This window comes from Budorcas taxicolor, chromosome 19, assembly GCF_023091745.1.
Source record: "Budorcas taxicolor isolate Tak-1 chromosome 19, Takin1.1, whole genome shotgun sequence".
Classification (NCBI taxonomy): Eukaryota; Metazoa; Chordata; class Mammalia; order Artiodactyla; family Bovidae; genus Budorcas; species Budorcas taxicolor.
In genome coordinates, this window is record NC_068928.1 from 25,735,670 (window position 1) to 25,750,197 (window position 14,528).

The following is a 14,528-nucleotide window of genomic DNA, read 5'->3' on the forward strand; positions in this document are numbered from 1 at the left end:
TATCTTAAGAGTCTGTTAAGTGGCCACACTGCTTGTCCTGGCGGTCAAATGCATTATTCTCAACCTGTGGACCACAGACTGTTGAGAAGTCTTGAATTCATAGAGGTGCTACATATTCTCTGTACATAGAAAAACTCTTACATGTGTGATAAATAATGTATATCTCATAACTCATACCTTATATAGAGGTACAACTATTTTTGAATATATATGGGTGTTTGAGGTTAATAAAACATGAATCTATTTTAAAAGTACAGTTGCATTTGGCATGTGAATGTGCAATATACAAGTCTATAAAATGAAATAAAACAATTTAAAAAATCTATAAAAGCCCAAGAAAACAATAGAAAATGATGTTAGTATTTCAGAGATGGTGAAGAAATTTAGAAGAATATAATAAATAAACAGAATGTGATATGAAAAAAAGTAAATCGGAGGAAAACGGCCAAAGAGAAAATTCGTTTTGAAGGGAGAAGTTGTCCCATGGCACTCTAAACCCACAGGTATCAGAGAGAAGAACAGCCAGTGGACACTGGTTATTCAGAGAAAGATTATTTGGGGAGCAGCCCTCAGGGCATCTAGACTGATCAGCCCCTTCCCTCTTCTAGGATTGTGAAGCCATGGACTCCCTTGCTGGTCCAGTGGTAACGAATCTGCCTGCCAATGCAGGGGACATGGGTTTGATCCCTGCTCTGGGAAGATCCCACGTGCCTCAGGGCAACTAAACTTGTGTGCCACAACTTCTGAGCCTGGGCTCTAGAGCCCACGCTCTGCAATTACTGAAGCCCAGGATCCACAAGAGAAGCCACTGCCTGAGAAGCCTGAGCACCACAGCTAGAGTAGCCCCCACGCGACACAGCTAGAGAAAGCCCATGCACAGCAGCAAGACCCAGTGCATCCAAAAACAAATAAACTTCTAATAAAGACATGAGGCAGTACTGTGACCCTCTGTGTCACATATTCAGTGAGGCCCCTAGACAATACTGACCTTCAGGAAGGATAGGAGGATACACCCAAAAAAAACACACTACCAGTCAATCTCTCCTCAATGAGTACTTGCCACTCCTCCTTCAAAGCACTACAGGCAGGCCAGGGAAAACACAGCAGCATGTACTTTTAGATATGGGACACACCAAAAGTTCACTAAGTATTTATAGAAAACCAACACTATGAAAGAAAGAAATCAAACTCAACAAACTCAGGCTTTCAAAGAGGAATAAAAGAATCTCTTTAATATCAAACCTATATGCAGGTCAGGAAGCAACAGTTAGAACTGGACATGGAACAGTCTGGTTCCAAATAGGAAAAGGAGTACGTCAAGGCTGTATATTGTCACCCTATGCAGAGTACATCATGAGAAACACTGGGCTGCAAGAATCACAAGCTGGAATCAAGATTGCTGGGAGAAATATCAATAACCTCAGATATGCTGATGACACCACCCTTACGGCAGAAAGTGAAGAGGAATTCAAAAGCCTCTTGATGAAAGTGAAAGAGGAGAGTGAAAAAGTTGGCCTAAAGCTCAACATTCAGAAAACTAAGATCGTGGCATCTGGTTCCATCACTTCATGGGAAATAGATGGGGAAACAGTGGAAACAGTGTCAGACTTTATTTTGGGGGGCTCCAAAATCACTGCAGATGGTGATTGCAGCCATGAAATTAAAAGACGCTTACTCCTTGGAAGAAAAGTTAAGACCAACCTAGATAACATTCAAAAGCAGAGACATTACTTTGCCAACAAAGGTCCATCTAGTCAAGGCTATGGTTTTCCAGTGGTCATGTATGGATGTGAGAGTTGGACTGTGAAGAAAGCTGACCACCAAAGAATTGATGCTTTTGAACTATGGTGTTGGAGAAGACTCTTGAGAGTCTCTGGACTGCAAGGAGATCCAACCAGTCCATTCTAAAGGAGATCAGTCCTGGGTGTCCTTTGGAAAGAATGATGCTTAAGATGAAACTCCAGTACTTTGGCCACCTCATGCAAAGGGTTGATTCATTGGAAAAGACTCTGATGCTGGGAGGGATTGGGGGCAGGAGGAAAAGGGGACAACAGAGGATGAGATGGCTGGATGGCATCACCGACTCAGTGGACGTGAGTTTGAGTGAACTCCGGGAGTTGGTGATGGACAGGGAGGCTTGGCGTGCTGCAATTCATGGGGTCACAAAGAGTTGGACATGACTGAGCGACTGAAGTGAACTGAACTGAACTGAATATCAATCAAATAGCTTCACAATTAAAAATTTGAGCATCAGACTCAAAAATAATAAACTAAATATTTTCTTTCTGGACACATCAGCAGGTAAAGAATCCACCTGCAGTGTAGGAAACACAGGAGACTCAGGTTCAATCCCTGGATCGGGAAGATCCCCTGGAGGAGGAAATGGCAATCCATTCCAGTATTCTTGCCTGGAAAACTCCATGGACAGAGGAGCCTGGTGGGCTTCAATCCAAAGGGTTGTAAAGAGTTGGGCATGACTGAGTGACTAAGTACACATACATAGTAAATAAATGGCCATTACAGATGAGAGAAAAACCAAAACAGGAAAAAAAAAAAATGACCCAATCAGTAAAATCAAAGCTGTCTTTTAAAATACCAAAGAAATACACAAATTTCCAGTGGCAATAAAGAAGTAAGAAAAGAAGCAATATAAATAACACTCAAAATGAGAAATTACACCTAATTACAGATATGGAGAAGACTTTTAAAATTATAAGAGAACATTAATCACTCTACTCAACAAATTTAAAAATCTAGATAAAACAAATACTTTCCTGGAATTACCTAACCATATTCAAGTAGAGATGAAAATTCTGAATGAACTAATTGTGGACGAAATGGAAATAATGGCCAACAATTACCTCACAAATAGGTTCCACTCCATCAGGATTTAGGGACCAAATTCTAAACAGAAAATATTTAACTGTACAAAATATTCCTAAGTATACAGAAATCATTCTTGTTTACTCCATGAAATTTAGCATAACCATGATACCAAAACCAAGTAAGTGTAACACAGAAAATATTCTGCAAGCCAATCTAAGTTCTTAAATATGAAAAATTTTTTAAATTCATTAGCATATCAAGTGCATCGCTCTATTAAAGAGTAATACATTATCACCAAGAAGAATTTTTACCAGACATGTAAGAACAATTCAATATTATGAAATCTGTAATTGTAAATCACCACATTTATAAAGTAAATGACTAGAAACAAGATTATCTTGATTAAGGCTAGAAAAGTATTTGATCAAATTCAGTGGGGTTTTTTTTTGAGATACAATTTACATATATGACATGTTTAAGGCATACAATATAATGATTGGCTACATGTATATATTACAAGATGATCTCCACCATAAATCTAGCTGTCTATCACCACACATAGCTACAGAAATTTTTATTGTGGTGAGAACTTTTAAGATCTACTCTCTTAGCAATTTTCAAATATACAATATAGTATTGTTAACTAGAGTCACCCCACTGTACATTACAATCCCAGGACTTATTTACAACTGGGAATTTGTACCTTTGGCTATTTTTATGCATTTAATTCTTTCAACACTCTTATAGCCCTCAGTACACTCAGAATGAAAGAAAACTTTCTTGATCTTACAAAGCCCATCTGCTGGTAACCTACAATTAACATCACAATTAATGATGGAAACATCTGAAATATTTCCTCAAAAAAAGAGATTAAAAATACAAAAATGATTTCTATTATCATAATTATACAGCATTGTGCTAGAAGTTCTAGTAAATGTAACAAGACAAGAAAATGTAAAATGTAATCACTGGGAAAAAAGAAGGGGATTTGTCAGTGTTTCCAGATCTATAACTGTCTCTCTGGAAAATCTAAAGAAAATCAAATAAAAAGGCACTAGAACTAATGTGAGAGTTTAAGTTTGCTAACTATAAGATTTAAAAAAATTGTTTTTAACACTGTTGGTGGGAATGCAAACTAGTACAGCCACTATGGAGAACAGTGTAGAGATTCCTTAAAAAACTGGAAATAGAACTGCCATACGACCCAGAAATCCCACTGCTGGACATACACACCAAGGAAACCAGAATTGAAAGAGACACATGTACCCTAATATTCATCGCAGCACTGATTACAATAGCCAGGACATGGAAGCAACAGAGATGTCCTTCAGCAGATGAATGGATAAGAAAGCTGTGGTACCTATACACAATGGAATATTACTCAGCTATTAAAAAGAATGCATTTGAATCAGTTCTAATGAGGTGGATGAAACTGGAGCCTATTATACAGAATGAAGTAAGTCAGAAAGAAAAACAACAATACAGTATATTAACACATATATATGGAATTTAGAAAGATGGTAATGATGACCCTATATGCAAGACAGCAAAAGGGACACAGATGTAAAGAACAGACTTTTGGACTCTGTGGGAGAAGGCAAGGGTGGGATGATTGAAACATGTATATTGAAACATGTATATTATCATATGTAAAATAGATCACCAGTCCAGGTTCAATGCATGAGACAGGGTGCTCAGGGCTGGTGCACTGGGATGACCCTGAGGGATGGGATGGGGAAGGAGATGGGAGGGAGGGTCAGGATGGGGAACACATGTACACCCATGCTGATTCATGTGAATGTATGGCAAAACCCACCACAATATTGTAAAGTAATTCAGTTCAGTTCAGTCGCTCAGTCATGTCCAACTCTTTGCTACCCTATGAACCACAGCACGCCAGGCCTCCCTGTCCATCACCAGCTCCCGGAGTCCACCCAATCCCATGCCCATTGAGTCAGTGATGCCATCCAGCCATCTCATCCTCCATCATCCCCTTCTCCTCCTGCCCCCAATCCCTCCCAGCATCAGGGTCTTTTAAAATGAGTCAGCTCTTCACATCAGGTGACCAAAGTATTGGAGTTTGAGCTTCAACATCAGTCCTTCCAGTGAACACCCAGGACTGATCTCCTTTAGAATGGACTGGTTGGATCTCCTTGCAGTCCAAGGGACTCTCAAGAGTCTTCTCCAACACCACAGTTCAAAAGCATCAATTCTTCTGCACTCAGCTTTCTTTATAGTCCAACTCTCATATCCATACATGACCACTGGAAAAACCATAGCATTAGCCTCCAATTAAAATAAATTTTAAAAAAAAATCAAAAATTTTAAATCAATAGCTTTAAAATACACAGAAATAAACCATTTTTTAAAATGTATTGGGCTAGAGCAGAAGTTGGCATATGCACCAAACCCACCCACAACCTGTTTTTGTAATGAAGCTTTGTTATAACTGTATTTATGCATATATATCTTATATGTGTACATTTGTTGTTATTCAGTCACTAAGTCGCATCTGATTCTTTATGACTCCCATGGACTGCATGCAGCACGCCGTTCAGTCCTCCACTATCTCCTGGCGTTTGCTCAAATTCATGCCCATTGAGTCAGTGATGCTGTCTTACCGTCTCATCCTCTGCTGCCCTGGTCTCCTTTTGCCATCAGTCTTTCCCAGCATCAGGGTCTTCTCGAATGAGTTGGCTCTTCTCGTCAGGTGGCCAGTATTGGCCTGGGTTGGAGCTTCAGTCATTCCAATAAATATTCAGGGTTGATTTCCTTTAGGATTGACTGGTTTGATATATATGTGGTGTATATGTACATTTATATGTATATATTTATATGTATACTGGTTTGATCTCCTTACACAAATATATATATGTATATATATATATATATCTTGTGTCTATATGTCAATTTTATCTATAATGAAAATAATAATATAAGAAGTAGGAGCTACTCGAAGTGTTCTACTATAATAAATTAGTACATACATCTATAATTAGTGATGAAGTATTATTGCAATAAGGACAGCATTTTGAATCCCCAGAACAAAAAGAACTATTCAATAAATAGTTTAAAGAAAACTAGATATCTTTTTGAAAAAAGTGTTAGATACATAATTCACACCATAAATTTCAGTCAGATTAAAAAGCTGAACATAAAAAAAAAAACTATAAAAAGGTTGGGATAAAAATGTGAAGCAATTCCTATAATCCTGGTGCTGGAAAGACTTTCCTAAAACAAGACATATAACCCTGAAGTCACATAATAAAAGATTAGCATATTTAATCTCATAAAATTTAAAACACTTTCTTGAAAAATGATACTTTACATACAAAGTTAAATTACAAGCAGCAAATGAGACATTATATGCAACACATTTAACACACAAAGAATTTATAGCTGTAATACATCAAGATCTTATACAAGTCAATTTTTAAAAAAGACACACAACACAATAAAAATTGGACAAGGTATATGAATAGGAAATTCACTGAAGAAAAATATAAATGTCAATAACCATATGAGAAAGTAACACAGCTTCCACTAGGAACAAGGGAAATGGAAATTAAAACAATAATGAGAGATGATTTTGCACTCATTATATTGCCAGAAATTAAAAAGATTGATAGTAACAAATATTAGCCAGAATATGGAGAAACAAGTGCTTTCAGATACTCACTGGAAGCACTGTGAACTGTGAGGTCATTTGGAAGTCATCGGGCATCATGACCAATGCTTAAATATGCATTCCCTTTACCCCAGCAATTTTACTTCCAGAAACCCAGCCTAGAGAAATACTGGCCTGTGTGCAAAATATATATATACAACAATAGTTGTTGTAGCCTGGTTGGTAATAGCAAAACCACAGGGGATTGGGGAATTCATAAATGTACATCAATAGGAGAGTGGCTAAATAAATTCTAGAACAAAAGATTTCTCTGCAAATATTAAAATCATGTAGTAGACTTTCATGCACTGATACAGAAAGATGTTCAAGACATATCATCAAGTAAAACCAAGTTGAAAATAATTTGTACAGTAATCACTCCAGTGTTCTTGCCTGGGGAATCCCGGGGACGGGGGAGCCTGGTGGGCTGCTGTCTATGGGGTCGCACAGAGTTGGACACGACTGAAGTGACTTGGCAGCAGCAGCAATCATACACATGCCACTTGTGTTTACATACACACACACACACACACACACCTACATAAAGAAAAACAGGGAAATTAGAATAGACATTAAGGTACTGACAGTGGTTATCTTTAGGGAAGGGGGATGAGTAGTAAGCCAAGAATGGATGACTTTAATGTGTGGAAGAAATATTTTGCCCAAAACTGAGATTGAAGCAGACTGTGTGTTTAATACCTTCGAGGGCGAGTTGGAGACCTTTCCTGAGAGGCTGAAGGGATGGTGGGACCGTGAGTCTCTGACTGCGAACACCCCAGAGTGAATGGGCTCCTTGTCAGAGATGAAGCCCTGTTGTTTGGAATATCCAATTAATAGCCCCAGATCAATTCATTATCCTTTACTTCTCAGCTGTTTAACTTGATATTTGTGATTAGTAAATTATATCTGATGATGGTTTCAAATAATCCATGCCACCAATCTAACCCACCACTTACAGGGATATGATTTTCCAGGATCAAGTAAAGTCAAACAGCAAGTGATGCCCAGGTAGCCAGCTTGAGGCAAGGAAGAAGTCTGTGCCTGGCTCAGAAAGGTAAATCTCTCCCAGGATATTTTCACTGGTTTAAATGGCAACCCACTCCAGTACGCTTGCCTGGAAAATCCCATGGACCGAGGAGCCTGGTAGGCTACAGTCCATGGGGTGGCAAAGAGTCGGACACGACTGAGCGACTTCACTTCATTCCATTTACTATACACACTACAGTTTTCATTAACATGCAATAAACCTGACTTATGTCTGGAAATTTTAATTTACCATGGTTTGCTCTGTACTGCTTAAACCTTATGAAAGTAAGAGCATATTAACATAATACCTGTGAAATATGTAATTAGATAAATAAATGTCCCCAAAGTATAGCCCCTTATTAGATAGCTTCTTGAAAGTGTAAAGTCAAAGCGTTAGTTGCTCAATTATGTCTTTGTGACCTCTTTGTGACCCCATGGACTGTAGCCTGTCAGGCTCCTCTGTCCATAGAATTCTCCAGGCAAGAATACAGGAGTGGGTAGCCATTCCCTTCTTAATCAACAGCTATTAAACAACTCTCTCATCTGGAAGTTCAGAAAACATTTTGATGTCAAAATAAGCTTTTGCAATTCAGCAAGGTACATCGGGCTAGTTCACGTGTATGTTTTTCACTACTCTTCTAGTGGATGAAAGGGAGTGAAGTGGCAAGGACGTGGTGTGGAAGTAAACAAATTTTCAGTTATGGAGCATAAATTCCCAAAAGGGAAGGATCACCTCTGAAGCCTAACTCACCCTGAGATACACATCCCTCCCCAGTGCCCTGAGCACACAGGCATGCATGTCAGGGCATCAGCCACCACCCTGACCCCATGGGCCTGCAATCACAGGTCTTCCTTGCAGGGGGGTGCCCAGCACCCTTTCCTCCCACCTGGGGCTGTGCTCTCCTGGCAAAACCCCAGCCTGATTGAACCCAATTATTACACTTCTCTCTGCCAGCACCAGGGCTGCTAAATGCTGCCAGAGAAAATCACTTTAAATGAACTGATAAGTTACAATTTAGATTCACACTGTGGACAAAATTCAAACAAGAGCGGAGAGGTGGGAAGTGAATCCTGCAAAAAATGGTCCTCTGCATTTTCTTCCCTTTAACCTCCTCCCGTACCCATTTCAACTGGGGGGCATCTCACACTTCAAGGAGAACCAAAAGGAAACCATCAACAGAAACTCTTTTCTCTTTCTCTCTCCAAACCTGCCCCCCTGGGTCCCCACACACAGATCCTCACTTCTGTTTCAGTGAAGAATGTCTCTGCTCTTTTCAGGGACCACTGTGCCCTGGACCCCACCCTCCCTCACCTTAGAGGGTAAAGCGTCTGCCTGCAGTGTGGGAGACCCGGGTTCGATTCCTGGGTTGGGAAGATCCCCTGGAGAAGGAAATGGCAATCCACTCCAGCACTCTTGCCTGGAAAATCCCATGGACGGAGGAGCCTGATAGGCTACAATCCATGGGGTCGCAAAGAATCGGACACGACTGAGCGACTTCACTTTCACTTTTAATTAATTCAGGGCATTTCACTCTGCTTAAAAGCTCCTGTGTCTCTCTTTGCACTTTAGAACATCCAAAGTCCTGGGTATAGGTGGCTGGGCAGTGGGTTCTTACCTCTACCTCCAGGTCACCTGCAGCCACTCTGCAAGGCTCTCTGCTTCTCAGCCTAAGGTCTCCTCTGCCCTGGCTGCACCAGACACCACCCAGGAGCTGGAGAAGTGAGCACCCCTGGGGAGCCAGCGAGAGAAGAATGTTGTAGTTAGTTATCTATTTTATACAAGGTAGTGTATATTTGGGGTTTCCCAGGTAGTGCTAGTGGTAAAGAACCTGCCTCCCAGTGCAGGAGACATAAGAGACATGGGTCCAGTCCCTGAGTCGGGAAGATCCCCTGGAGGAAGGCATGGTAACCCACTCCAATATTCTTGCCTGGAGAATCCCATGGACAGGGGAACCTGGAGGGCTACAGTCCATGGGGTCACAAAGGGTGAAACATGATTGAGTGCACACACACTCTATGTATGTCAATCCCAATCTCCCAATGCATTCCACATCCCTTTTTCCCCTTTTGTGGCCATATGGTTATTTTCTACATCTGTGTCTTTATGTCTGTGTCTCTATTTCTGCTTTGCAAAATAGGTTCATCTGTACTATTTTTCTAGATTCCAAAGATATGCATTAATACATGGCATTTGTTTTTCTCTTTCTGACTTACTTGTAGTGCTCTTTTCCTGAAATGCTCAGTTCAACACAGTCCGGTGTTCTTGAATTGCCTGATATGTCCTGGATACTGGACTCTGGGTTTGCTCTGCTTATCTTCTTCATGTAATCTGGTTTTACTGAACAAAACTCAATTCCAGTACCTCCCTTTCCTCTTCCAAAGATGATCAACCCTAGGTTATACACACAGTGCCCAAACAGTGCCTGATACACAATATATGCTTATTAAATATTGAATTTAAAATAACACTCCTTTAATAGTAAAACCCCATTTGATCGACTCATTGTTTTCGGCAGTTAAACTGATATGCCTAGACATCATCTGTTTCTTATTTATTCTGATTTGGACTTGCTGAAATTCATGGATCTATATATCTTTACACCAAATTTGGAAAGTTTGGGCTATGATTTCTTTAAATAGCTTTGGTCCCATTTTCTCTCTTTTCCACTTCTAGGATGCCAATTATTGGTATGTTAGAGATTTTAATAGTGCCCCCGTCCATCCCTGAATCTCTGTTCTTTTTTTCCCAATATGTTTTCTCTCCCTCCTTCAGACTGTGTCATTTCTATTGGTCTGTCTTCAAGGTCACTCATTCTTCCATCACCTCCACTTCACTGTGAAGTTCGCCCACTGAATTTTTTAGTTTAGATATTTATTTCCAGAATTTACATTTGGTTCTTTTTTATTGCGTCTATATATCTGCTAAGATTTCCCTTTTTATTTACTATAAGCACATTTGCTATGATTATAATAGTTGCTTTAATGCTTTTATTTGGTAATTCCAATATCTAGGGCACCTCAAGTTTGGCCTCTATTGACTGTCTTTTCCTTTGAGAATTTGTCCCATTATCCTGGCTTTTCACATGTCTAATAATTTTGCATTGCATCTGAATTTTTCAGGTTATGTTCTGACAACTCTGGATTCTTCATATTACTCTGCAAGTTATTAATGTCTGTTTAATAGGCATCTAACTTGGTTAGACTCATGTGCCCGACATGCAGTGGACAGAAGATCAAATTTCGTTTCAGTTCCCTTGGCCGTGGCTATAAGCAACTCTGATCAGCCAGAGACTTGGGGCAGAATTTATTTACATAATTGGGGCTCCCCTCTCTCTGCTTTTATCCTTTCCAGAATTCCTCCCTCACTTTCCAGCAGTTGTTCTTCTGGCTCTGTCCTCCCATTCATCAGGCTCCAAAAATGATTTATAATCAGATTTTCACTGCCTTATGCTGTATCATGGCTACAGTTTACCTTAGGTTAAAAGTCATGAAAATGGGAAATTCACCTCATGCTGGTCCCTTCTTCCAAGTTTCAAATACCCTACAAAATCTGCCTGCTTTTGTTCACTGCTCAGAGCCTTCAGGATTTTTATATTTTATCTATAGTTTATTATCTGAAGGAGGTTCAGTCTATTAGACACTTACATGATGTACACATCAACTTTAGAACAAGGTATGACATATCAGTTTGTTTATACACACACTTATTTGTCGTATAGACTCAAATGCCATAAAAACAAAATTTGGGGACTGGGAGAAGTGGGCAGAAAACAAAGCCAGATGGGTAGAGGAAAGGTAAACTGCGAAGCTTCCAGCTGCGAAAAGCTTCAGCAATTGAAAGAAATTCTGGAATTTCCTTGCAGTCAAGGAAACAAGGGAAATGATATGGATTTCATGTGTTTCTGAGGCTGATCATGGGAAACCTACAAATTCACTGAGGAACCTGCCTGCCTGATCTTCAACTTAGTGGAGTGACATAGCCTCTCTTGCAATGATACTCATGTATACAAAGTTACTCTTGGTGTTTAAAGATTAAATGATACAGGTAAAGCATCTCCCATAGAGAGCCATGATGATGATATAATGATAATGATGATGATAATGGTCCTGGTGATGGTAATGGCAGTCATGCTGGTGATGAGATAACTTCTACATCTATCTTGTGTTTGTAAAGAGGACTACTTTTACTTGCTGACAGATTTTTAACACAGTACATTAGTTAGTCCAGGGAATATTCACTGGAAGGACTGATGCTGAAGCTGAAGCTTCAATACGTGGGTCACCGGATTCAAAGAAGATGAGATGGTTGGATGGCATCATCGACTCAAAGTACACAGGTTTGAGCAAACTCTCGGAGATAGAAGGACAAGGAAGCCTGGCATGCTGCAGTCCAAGGGACTGCAGAGTCAGACATTACTGAGCAACTGAACAACAACATCAGTTAGTCAGAATGTCAAATGTCATTCTCATAAGCCAGCTCTAGGGTGAAAGAATCTCCCAAGAACCAGCAAACCCAGCATCCCAGGGGCAGAACACCATCTTCTTTCTGGTCCAGTTATTGGCCATCTGTACCTTTAGACAGAACAAGCTCTCTGGAAAGGCCTGGGGAGCCGGCACTGGGAAGGGCCTCTGGGATCTTCCATTCAATCTGCATGTAAGTGCCGGGTGCTTTGTTCTGAGGAATTAATCAGCGAAGCAATGATCTGGAGAAGGCGCTTGGGGAAGTGGGGGAAGCATGGTACATGTTAATCAGCCTTGCGTATGAAACCAGGGCAGGTCCTGAAAAGCCCCACACAGCAGCCCCTAAGTGCCCAAGCCCTCTACCTGCCCCTATCCAGGAGCCTCCTATGGGGGCTGGGGGCCCTCATCTGAGCCTCCAGTGGTGGGGGAGGAGGACGCCTGCACAACTCCATCATTTTCTCCTGCTCATCCCCCTCCATGCGAGAGCAGCTGAGCTGCAGTTCTATCTGGGACTGTGCCTTGAGAAGGGTCCCAAGCACGGGTTAATCTGGGAAGTCAGGGCTTAATAGTGAATCAGTGACTGCTGTCAGGGTTGAGGTTGAGGTCATGAGCTGAGGTCAGTTTGTGGCAAGGATAAGGGATGAGTATATGGCCAAGACTATGGCTCATTCTGTGATCAGAGAAAAGACTTATGCTCCTGGTCAGGGCTTAGCTGAGATCAGAGCCAGGGTACCGGGGACCCTGATTAGAAACGCAGGACCTCTGAAGTCCTCTCAGCTAAGGAGGCTCTAGGAGGAAACTCTCAGAATCCCGACCTTATTAAAGTGTGCATTATAACAAGAACCATCCCCAGTAGCTCCAGCTCATGTTCTCCTTTATTGCTGAATCAAGTTCTAAATGCATCCTATCTTTGTAGCACAGAACCTGAGCTTTTTCTTCACCTAAGTTTCAGGAAGGTGTAGGAAAACTTCAGGCCTTGCGCTTGTGGAACAAGACAGCTGGGCACCTCTTCCCATGCATCTCTCATAGCTGCCAGCCTCTCCAGCCTCAGGAACCCTTCTCTCCTTAGCATTCCTCTCCAAGGGCCACCTCCTAGGCCATCCTCACTTTCCTCATGTGCAAGCCTGGAAAGGGTCTCCTTGTCGGACCTGGCACTTTACATCTACCACACAACTCTCCCAGAAATGGCTCCCTAAAGAAGTACTGCTCAGGACTTCCCTGGGGCTCCAGTAGCTAAGATTCTCTGCTCCCAATACAGGGGTCCAGGTTTGATCCCTGTTTGTGGAACTAGATCCCACATGCTTCAACTAAAGATCTCGCATGCTGGATGCACCTCATTCATCCATGAACAGCTCCAACTGAGATCAGTTCTTTATGCTGAGCTGAAATCTATCCATCCTGGGAAGAGTTAATGAAACAAACACTAGGCCCTCCTTGTTGGAGCCTCCACCCACCCCCCAACTCTGCCTAGAAGCACTAATTCCATTATCAAATGGTCAACCCTGGGGAATGAACTTTTAAAGGCTTAAAGCAAGGTAGGTTAATTAAAATCTTTGATCGAAGCCCCATAAACAGCATAAAACTTCTTTCTCTTAATTATCCTGGATGATCTCACAAGCATTAAAGCCAAAGAGGAGACAATGAAGAGGCTGGGATGAGGTGAGGAGTTGGGAGGAGGGGATCCGGAAAGCAAGTCACCAGGATGGAGCTGCCATGTTGACACTCTCATCAGCTCTCCACGTCCAGACACCAGAGGCAAAGAAACCTACCCCTAACAGTTACTCACCCAGCATTTCCTATGTCAGCTGTTCCCCCAGGTGCTGGTGAGGCAGGAGATAGATGGACCCCTGAGACAAACAGCTAGAGTTCATTCTCTCCATGATGAAAATAGAAGGACAAACAAGGAAAGAGGCTAAGCCCTTCCCAGATAGACGCTAAGAGACCATGTGGCTCTCAATCTCAAAGTCAGGAGGTCCCACCAACTGCACATGTGCAGAAGATCTCCTTGGGGGTCAAACGGGGAGTGACGCCAAGTGATGCTAACTACCCATAGGCTTCTGTGGTAGAATCCATCTTGGTTAAGAGATGCATGTACGCACAGGGGAAGATCCTGAGATATACTAAATATGGACTCTGAACCAGACAAATCAAAATGAACAGCCAAGGAAAACCAGGAATAAATGCCCCCATATAAGTGGTTTAAACTACCACAAGGGTATGACTGTTCCTCTGAGCCTACCCACGTGTTTTCCTCTTTTTCCTCCTAATAAACACTTTAGTTTTCTCACTACTTTCTGTTTTTGTGGTCATTCTTTCTCCACGAAGCCGAAGAGCCAGGGCCTTGTCACTGACCACTGGTTTAGTGGCTAGGATTTGGTGTTCTCACCGCCACGAGCTGAACTCAATCTCTGGCCAGGAACCAAAGCCCTGCTTCAGGCCACTGCAGGACGAGGTCACCCGAGACCTCTGGGAGCACAGGAGGAAGACCCAGTGTCTGCCACTGAGGAGGAGCCAGAGTTTCCTGGGTCAGAGTGGATACTTGCAGTAT